The following is a 9755-nucleotide window of genomic DNA, read 5'->3' as shown; positions in this document are numbered from 1 at the left end:
ATCATAGATTTTATTTTTGGAAGATTTTATAAAAATCTAATTTCTCTTCAATAAATTTACGGATTCATGATATAAATGAGTATGGAATCATGAATTATAGTCAATATAGGATAATGAATACTTACCCCAATGTTTTCCTTGAAATATCTCCTAAAAATTGCCTCACCGGGCTCTTAAAATCCAAAAATGGGTAAAAATGGTCAACCCCCGAATTTATATGTTCTGTCCAAGGCTTTTCGCACATGCGACTAATTTAGCCATTTATGCGGCTGAGTAGTCACTTCTACGACCTCGGCCTCAACCCATGTCTGGCCGCCTCTACGACCTCGGCCTCAACCAATGCCTGGTCGCGACCTCGACCTAAATTCATGCCTGGTCGCGACCTCGGACCATCTGCTCGCTTCTGCGACTTCAACCTCAACTCATGCCTGGTCGCGACCTTGGACCATCTGCTCGCTTCTGCGACCTCGACCTTAACCCATGCCTGGTCGCGACATCGGACCATCTGCTTGCTTCTGCGACCTCGACCTTGATCTTGACCTTGACCTCAACTCATGCCAGGTCGTGACCTCGGCCTCAACCCAAACCAGCGAGCTAAATTCTGCAGGTGCGATTGCACTAGAAGGCTAAAATTTTCAGCAGTTGTTTAAGTCCAAATTTTGATCCGTTAGCCATCTGAAACTCACCCGAGGCCCCCGTGACCTCAACCAAATACACCAACCAGTCCTAAAATATCATACGAACTTAGTCGAAATCTCAAATCACAACATACAACGCTAAAACCACGAATCATACATGTGAACAACTAATTTTTGACCACACCCAAATTTTATATTATTTTAGTGTAAATATTTTTTTTAGGTCTAATCTTGATGTTTTAAAGTTTTATCTTACTCTTAATAGATTTTATTCAATATAATTGTTAAAAAAAATTCTCACATTCTTAAAGTATAGATCTTATTTTTCTATTTACAAAACAAAAAAAATATTCACAAATATATGTGTACATACATATATATATATATATATATATATATGGGGTATCTTTTAGTTAGAATTGTAATAAGTAAACTATTATATCTTCTTTGTATAATTTAAACTATAGTGTAAATATTGGATTTTCTTATTTATATAGTTTCTTTATGTCTAAAAGTAAGTCGGTTAATGTGTATGTGTGTGTGTGTGTGTGTATATATATATATATATATATATATATATATATAGAGAGAGAGAGAGAGAGAGAGAGAGAGAGAGAGCTGTGTATTTTACCTTCTTTTTGTTTAATAAAAATGGGTTACAAAATTATTTTAAAAAAAAAAAAAAAACTAACTAACGAAAACATAAAATCCAATCTGCATCAATTCCCAACTTTCCCACTTCCCCACTTCACTCACGCCTCACCCCCACTCCCTCACATCTCCATATGCGCACACACACAATGTCAATCACGTTCCCCCACTTCAAATGGAGGAATAAAAACTATATATGATTCCCTATAAAGAAAAACGTAAAGGGAGACAAAAAAAAAGAGAGGAAAAAATCTGATTATAAATTTTTTTCAGCAACTAAGAGAAAAGACTATTCTCTTATAGTAAAAAAAATTCACTCGAAAGAAAAGTTTGGCTCAGTTATTGAACCTGAAGATGGAGTTTAAGATTTCGTTCGCGGTTCCGAGTTCGAGGTTCTAAAAAGTTAGCATTGCTAGCTTTGGAAATCAGTAGACCGCGTTGTGATTTTATTGTAAAAAGCTTCACAAAAAAGGTAATATTCGAATTTTCATCATCAACATGAAATTTGTTGGTTCTGATTTATTTTGGCTTCATCGTTTGATTTCTATTTTCTGTATCTTTGAGTTGTTTTGAGTATTTTTTTTTTTCGAACTAGAGTGAACTGAATATTTGTTTGGGTGTCGGTTCATCTTTTGAAGTTTTTTTTTAATTTTTAATATCATTCTTGCTGGTCTTATTTAACTCTTATGATGACATTGCAAAATATTTAATTTTTCAATTAAATGTGTTTATATGTGTATAGAGGAATTAATGTGGTGAACAGTAAAAATAATTCTCATGTTGATAGTTTATAATTAGGTCTGTATATAAAGAATATGTTGTGAATGTTTTATTAACTTTGTGAATATATGAAGAAGTTAACCCAAGAAAAAACTAAAGCCTTAGACATAAAGACAGAACTCACTTGTGCAAACAGACTCATAAAGTTTAACATTACTAATACCATATGAACTTTATGACTATCTCGTTTAAAAATTCAAATTTGTACTTTATTCCTTCCTAATTAAGGCCAAGTGAAGTAACCAGAACAAAAGGCTTACCAAAAGTTGAAGTGGGTTGGATAGAAATGTCGATGACTGCTTCTCCACCATTAATGTTGTCACATTTTTTTTTTTGAACTAGCATACCTCCTGGACGTAATTTCAATTTTGTGAATACTATTTAGTTTAACTTTATGATGCATTTTATTTTTCATACGTATAAAAGTTCATTACATTACATTATGTTTAAGGTCATGAATGCAATAGTCAATTATTTAAACTCACGAACTTCATTTCTATATAATTAGGACAAATGGAGTTTCTAAAAGGTTCTCCTTTAAATGTATCTATCTATCATTCGTCTATCACTGAAATTTAATAGTTTTTTTGTTATGTTGTGTAATTTGTGTCGCGCAAAACAGGTTCGGGAATAATTTAATAATTTTGGCTTAGATAGAAGATTAAGTTTGCCAATTTACAAGATTTATTTTTTGTTTTTTTGTGAAGTACATAGAGGGGTTACGAATTAGCTATTTCAAAGAATAAATAATTGGAGTGGTAAAAATATTTATAAGGTAGCGAGGTGAATCATGAACTAATTTAAGACTTGTTGTAATAAGTAATAATAATAAAATGAAATACTCTAAAACACTAGAAAATTTTTAGATGTACTTTAAATATTAGTCCATGTGTTCATACCCGAACCTTGGATTGATATGCTTAAATAATAAAAGGATCATGTGCGCATTCCGCGCCTTGATGCCTTTAAATTTAAAATAATTATGTTATAACCATGTGTACATTCTGTACCTTGATTTAACATTTAATTTTAAAAAAGTACCTTGTGTGCGTACCGCATCTTGGTGAACATAATTAATAAAATATAATAATTAATTAAGTGATAATAGACACATCACAACCAGTAATATACAAGCATAGCCAATAATTGATTTAAGCCTTACGTAAGTCAATAAAAGCGACCGTGCTAGAACCACGGGACTCAAGGGATGCCTTACACCTTCCCCTCGGTCAACAGAATTCCTTACTTAGTCTTCTGTTTTCGTAGACTATAAATAAAGAGTCAAAGCTTCCGTTTGATAAGGGATTCAAATAAAAGATGACTTGGAACACCAAAACTCCATTCCAAGTGGCGACTCTAAATAATAAATAACCACTTTTCAAAACGTCACTTTAATTGAAAAAACTCTTCTAATTCAGCCTCGTAATAAGGGTTGCGAAAAAAAAAGAGGTGTGACAATACCCCAATTCAAGCCCCATGAAACTAAGAACTTTCAACTTCTACATTCAATGCCGAAACCTATCAAATCAAGTCCGATTGACCTCAAATTAGGCACACAAGTCATAAATGACATAACAGACTTATCCAATTTTTAAAATCGGATTCCGACCCCGATATCAATAAAGTCAACTCCGCGGTCAAACTTTGGAAATTTTTAGCATTTATATTTCTAGTTTTCGTTAAATTGCGATAATTTGAGTTAGGGACCTCCGAATTTAATTACGGGCATATGTCCAAGTCCCAAATCACGATACAGACTTACTGGAGCTGACAAAATACTGATCCGAGTCTGTTTGCTCAAAATGTTGACCAAAGTCAACTCAGTTGACTTTTAGAACTCTATTTCACATCTTAATTCATTTTTCACATAAAAACTTTTCGAAAAATTTTACGGACTGCACACGCAAGTTGAGGAATGCTGAATAGTGCTTTTCGAGGTCTCAGAACACAGAAATTAATATTTAAAATTAAAGATGACATATTAATTAATAAGATCCTTTTTATGAAACTTAAGATATTTATGTTAGGAAAATACTCTAGTTGTCAAGTGTCGAGAAGAATAACTATTACCTCCGTTCTAGTTTATGTGAACCTATTTTTTTTTTAGTTTGTTCCAAAAAGAATGACCCCTTTCTAAATTTAGAAGCAATTTTGTTTAAACTTACAATTCTACCCTTAATGAGAAGCTTTTATAACCATACAAATATTCTGGGCCCCTTTTTGAATTGTTTAGGATCATAAATTCCAAAAGTCTTCATTTTTTCTTAAACTTCGTGTCCAATCAAACAAGTTCACATAAATTGGAACGAAGGGAGTAAGTGTTTTCACCTAAAATTATGTAAACTAAAGAGAATAATCATTTGAAGGATGCATATGATGTAACTCTTCGTTGATGTTCTTACAGAAATAGGATTATATCCAATATCATGCATAATGGCGTGTGTTAAGTCCGTATCCTACCAGAAGTCGTTATCCTAACACATACTATTTATTATAGCGTTCAATATTTTAAGGATATTTTCATCAATCAATATTATATTCGTATTTTTATAATAATACTAATTTTAGTATACGTGCATTACACATGTATAGTGCGTTAATTAATAAATATATTTATACGTAAGAAGAACAAATTATTAAAAAATAGCAATTTATATCAAAATTTAAATATTTGCTTAAGGAAATAATTTGTAAAAGATGATTAAAATTTTAATTAATCTTAAGTTTTATATATTAAGACTTCTAACATGGTTCAAATAATACATATTCGATAAATAAAATTAATTTTAAAATCCTAAATAAGTAAATCTTAAGAAAATTAACACATGAATAATTATATTTTTGAAACAATTTAATAAAATATAATTTAAACAAACCAAGAAATATTATATGAAAAAGAAAATAAAGGATCAAAATTGATCTTGCACGATAAAATTTCCTTGTACGATATAGGCACAAAATATTTGCACGAAAATTATAAAATATTTTTTGTCCTTGGTTGAAAAGAAATTTACCTTTTACTTTTTATATTCTCTTCTTTTTTCTTAATATATTTTATCCTTGTTTAGTTGATTTCGAACTCCTATGTATTAGGTAATAATTAAAATTTTACTTGATTTTAAAGTCCTAAATATTAAGAAAGTAACTTAAATTACATATTTGTCCAATGTGAAATTAATTTTTAAAGGGTAAAAATGACGAACGATATTTAGCTAAGGGCATTCGTGCTTTTAATATAGTATAGATAGATACATATAGATTAGTTCCTATGTATTCTTTGTAAACTTTTTCATTTTAAAGTATTCTTGTTCATCATTATATCCAAACTCATGTGTGCCATTTGAATTGATAATATAGTACTTTTGATTGAATTTATCATTGGAAACATGAGAAATTATACCTTAATGTTCTCACTAATTCAAAAACAAAATTGTTAAATAGGGTGCAACTTAGTTTGTTTATATTTAATATTGATGAGTGTTATTAGATCTTGACAAATAAGGAATTAAAATTAAAATGTCCATTTTTCTTGTTGGATATGAATTAGATTAAGGAGTTATATAGTTATATTATGCTATTTAAATGAGAAAATAATTTATATAGGTTAAAATGTTATTTTATTTTGAATTTTTAAATATTACGAGCTCCTGTTATAGAATTTTTTTCACTTAATTTTAACGTTATTATTTAAATGATTAAATTATATTTAATGTATGTGTTATCCATCATCAATGATTAAATAGTTTGTATTAAAAATTAAAAAATTATAAATCACCTTAAGACTTCATGCACATGTGAAATATTAGAATGAACAATATTCACATGGTTAAAAAAGAAATAGAAAAAAGTGGATTTTGACATGTTTGATGATTCTTACGTGGTTAGTACTACAAAACTCAAATGAAGACTAAATTCATAACGTGATAAACACTTGGAAACATTTAAGGAAAATACTTACGTAATTTAAATATGGGAAAAAAGTTGTATAAGTAAAATCAAACTCCATTTTAGATCCTCAATATTAGGCGGTTTTACCTAGTTCAAATAAGGAAGAATTTAATAAATAAAATTTAGTTGATCAAGTCTTAAATATTTAAAAAATTAAGTAAATTACAATTACAAATTTGTGCAATGTAAAATCTATTTTTAAAGGGTAAAAAAAGGCGAACAATATTTCTCTAAGAAGTTTCTTGCTTTTAATATAGTATATAGATAAATAAATAGAAAGATATAAATATAAATATAGATAGATATATCGACATTATTGTATATGGGATGTTGAAATTAGGGCAACGAGTGCAGTTTGTATTTCAAAAATGTAGCCCTGATACGAAAATGGGCCTCTATCTTTGTGTTTTTAATGGACCTCTTTCTCTGAAATGTAAGTGGCCAATTTACAACAATGTCTTCGAATGGATCGAACCCAAGACATTCCAGGTTTTACAATTGAATATAAAGAAGAATTAACCCAAATAGTCGCCTACCTAATTTCTTAAACTACAAATAGCCGTCACATATATAATATATGTAAAATTCATGTATAATATGTGTATAACTATATATAATCAAAATATAATATATGTATATCGGTTAGAAAAGAGTAAACAATGAATCTCGCATGTTATTTGAGTAAAAATCCCGAATATAAATGGGTTCATGCCAGGATTAAATGGTAAAGCGCCTCCTATAGGACTTTTTAAGTTCTTGGGACTCTAAACTCGAGATATCCAATTAAAGATAAAAAGATCTTATACATCCTACAACAACATTTGGTGATAAATAGTTGACATACTTTTAACTTAATTCCTCAATATAGTATCACTTAACTATGATTAAGTGATAAATATATGCATGCAGGACATTAAGAAAAATGTCTTGTATTCATTGATTTAGTGTAAACGCCAAATATAATTAAGGATTCAAGCAACAAATATATAAAACAAAATAAAGAGCACATACCAAAGACGTGTGATAAAATGGAAAAGATTTCTTCACACTTAATAAAATGTATTGGTTTAAGCACTAAGAGTAGAAAAAAATTCTAATAGGGAGTAATTTTCCTTTAAGTGAACTATACATGATGAATTATAATTGAATAAGTGGACTTTGAATACAAGATGATTGAACCAGAAAACAGAAAATATATTCCACTAAATGAAGAAGAATAAACTAAGACACGAGTACTTCACTAACCTGTCAATGACTCAATACTGAAACCGATCGAGGAAACGTGTAGCCAAAGCGTTAAAGTTTACACTTAGGGGTTGTTTGGTAGCGTATAAGAAAAGTATTGAATAAAGTGTATTAGTATTATTGGGATTAGTTATATTAGGATTAGTTATGTTGAGATTATTTTTTATTAATTGTTTGGTTTAGTGTATTAAAAATAACATGCATTGCTTAATTTTTTTAAAAAAATTATTTATTTACAAAAATACCTTCCATATTATTTGGAAAGGAATTGGAGAAAGTTTTAAAATGACAGTTCTGTCTTTATACATGTCGATTTATATATTAAAAATTATGGTATTACTAAATACTAATGTCATGATTTGCTATGTATAAGAATAATACCGAATATGGTATATAACTAATACAAATATTAATTATACATATGTTGAAGATACTACCAAATAAGAGATTAATAATAAAGCTAATATATATATTATTTTTCCTAATACGTTTTACTAAATGACATGGTAGTACAATAGATTATCCATGATTGTAGTGAATAGATAAGATCCATTCCAAAAGTTTCAAATTGAAAAATTCCAAATAGAGATGGATTCCTTCTTTAATGAGCATTAAGTAGCACAAATTCAGAATAATCAGGACATTAAAAAAAAAAATATCAAACACCCTATGAAAAATAAGAAGAAAAAATAGTGTAAAGGAACATCAACACTACCACAACACTGACAGCAGAGCATTTGACCAAGTACAATTTTTGTGGTTAACTTGTCTTGTCATTTGATTTGATTAAATTGTTAAGTAGGGAAGGGGAAATAAAATATAATTTGGCCGTTGACATAGTTAAGTATTAAAGACGCATACGACTTTCAACCATTTCCTAAGTCTTTGTCAAATTATTTCTTCTTTATCCAATGACAAAAGCCAATGCCCCACCCTTTTTTGGGCAAAAATTATTTTAGTCCGCAATCAAAACTATTTATATTAATCGTAATAGTGTATAAAATTTTTAAAAGCAGCTATACAGTATTATTTTTTTTGTTTCTATATTCATAATTTTCGCTCATACCTTGTATTTTTGTTCAAAAAATCGTTATATATGTACAAATAATAAATTTTAAACCCATTAAATTAAATAAAATATGTTAAAATTGTGAATCTGAACTCATAAAGTTCAAATCCTGAAACCACATCTGCCACCACCCTGTATTCATGTTGAAATTTCAGTTAATTTGAATTTGCGTCGTATAAAGTATTAAAAAAATATTTTCTGCACGGAGAGATACAAATTTGGAACACTAAGTTGTCGCATGCAATACAATCTTTTTCTGCTTGTTTTTTGAAAAATTATTTTTATCCTGAACATTTTATCTGAAGCACATTTTGCACAAAATAAATTTAAAAAATTAAAAGATTAGTTGAAAATATATGCATCATTATTATTTAATACATAAAAATATGCAGTCACATGCTAAGTCTTTTATTTTTAAGTATGTAAATACATAGACAGGTACAATAGAAGATTAAACATATGTAAATATAATATTCTTTTTGTGTAATATAGGATGTTACATCACTCGGATGCAGATTAAACATAGAACATGGATATTTATTAAAGACAAGTAATGTATATTTAAATAATTATTGTGCCAATTTCAATCTTCTAGTTTATACAGCCGGTACATTATCAATATTGGTTATAATGATGGTGTATTAATAAAAATAATCATTAAAAAATGGTATTATTATTATTATAAATATCCCAATTTAAAATGCATAATAAAGAAAGTTGTCGTAACTCGTAACTGCTTACACAGAGGATGTCCCCCTGGATCATTTTAATTTAAAAGGTATGCCTGTAATTGATTCTTTGTATTTAAAACAGCGTGAGATCCAATGGAATTTGTCTATTTAAATAGTATTTTAATTTATTTTTATGATATTTTATTTTTTTTTAAAGAAAGAACGATATATTTTTAGATTTTAGATCATTTTAGTTTTAAATTTTAAATTTTATCTTTAATGCCACACGCTTATAATTATAAGAATATTATGACATATTTAAATTAAATTTTTAACAGTATTTGTGACATATATCTAATGTCTTTCTTTCTTTTTAAACTTTGTTCCAAATCAAGCAAATCATATAAAACAAAAGAGAAAAATAAACTACTGAGCTTCTTTTAAAAAGTATTTAAGAAAATGATATGATTTGTTGTTTATTCCATATATAGTATATTCTTTTACAATATTAGCATAGTGTAAAGATTATGTGCACAATTAATGAGTAACACAAATTATGGAATCAGTTTTATCCTTATTTATCTTTTTATGTTCTCTCTCCTCCTATTTTCTATTCTAAATTCTATAGTTGCTTAATTTAGCATTCAAATCTCTCTAATTTTTTTTAAAATTTAGCATTCAAATATTCTCCGAATATTTGTAAGTACTCTGAATATTATATGAATAGTATAAATAAAATATGTCATATATATA

Source organism: Nicotiana tabacum, chromosome 23, assembly GCF_000715075.1.
Source record: "Nicotiana tabacum cultivar K326 chromosome 23, ASM71507v2, whole genome shotgun sequence".
Classification (NCBI taxonomy): domain Eukaryota; kingdom Viridiplantae; phylum Streptophyta; class Magnoliopsida; order Solanales; family Solanaceae; genus Nicotiana; species Nicotiana tabacum.
This window is presented reverse-complemented; position numbering follows the sequence as displayed.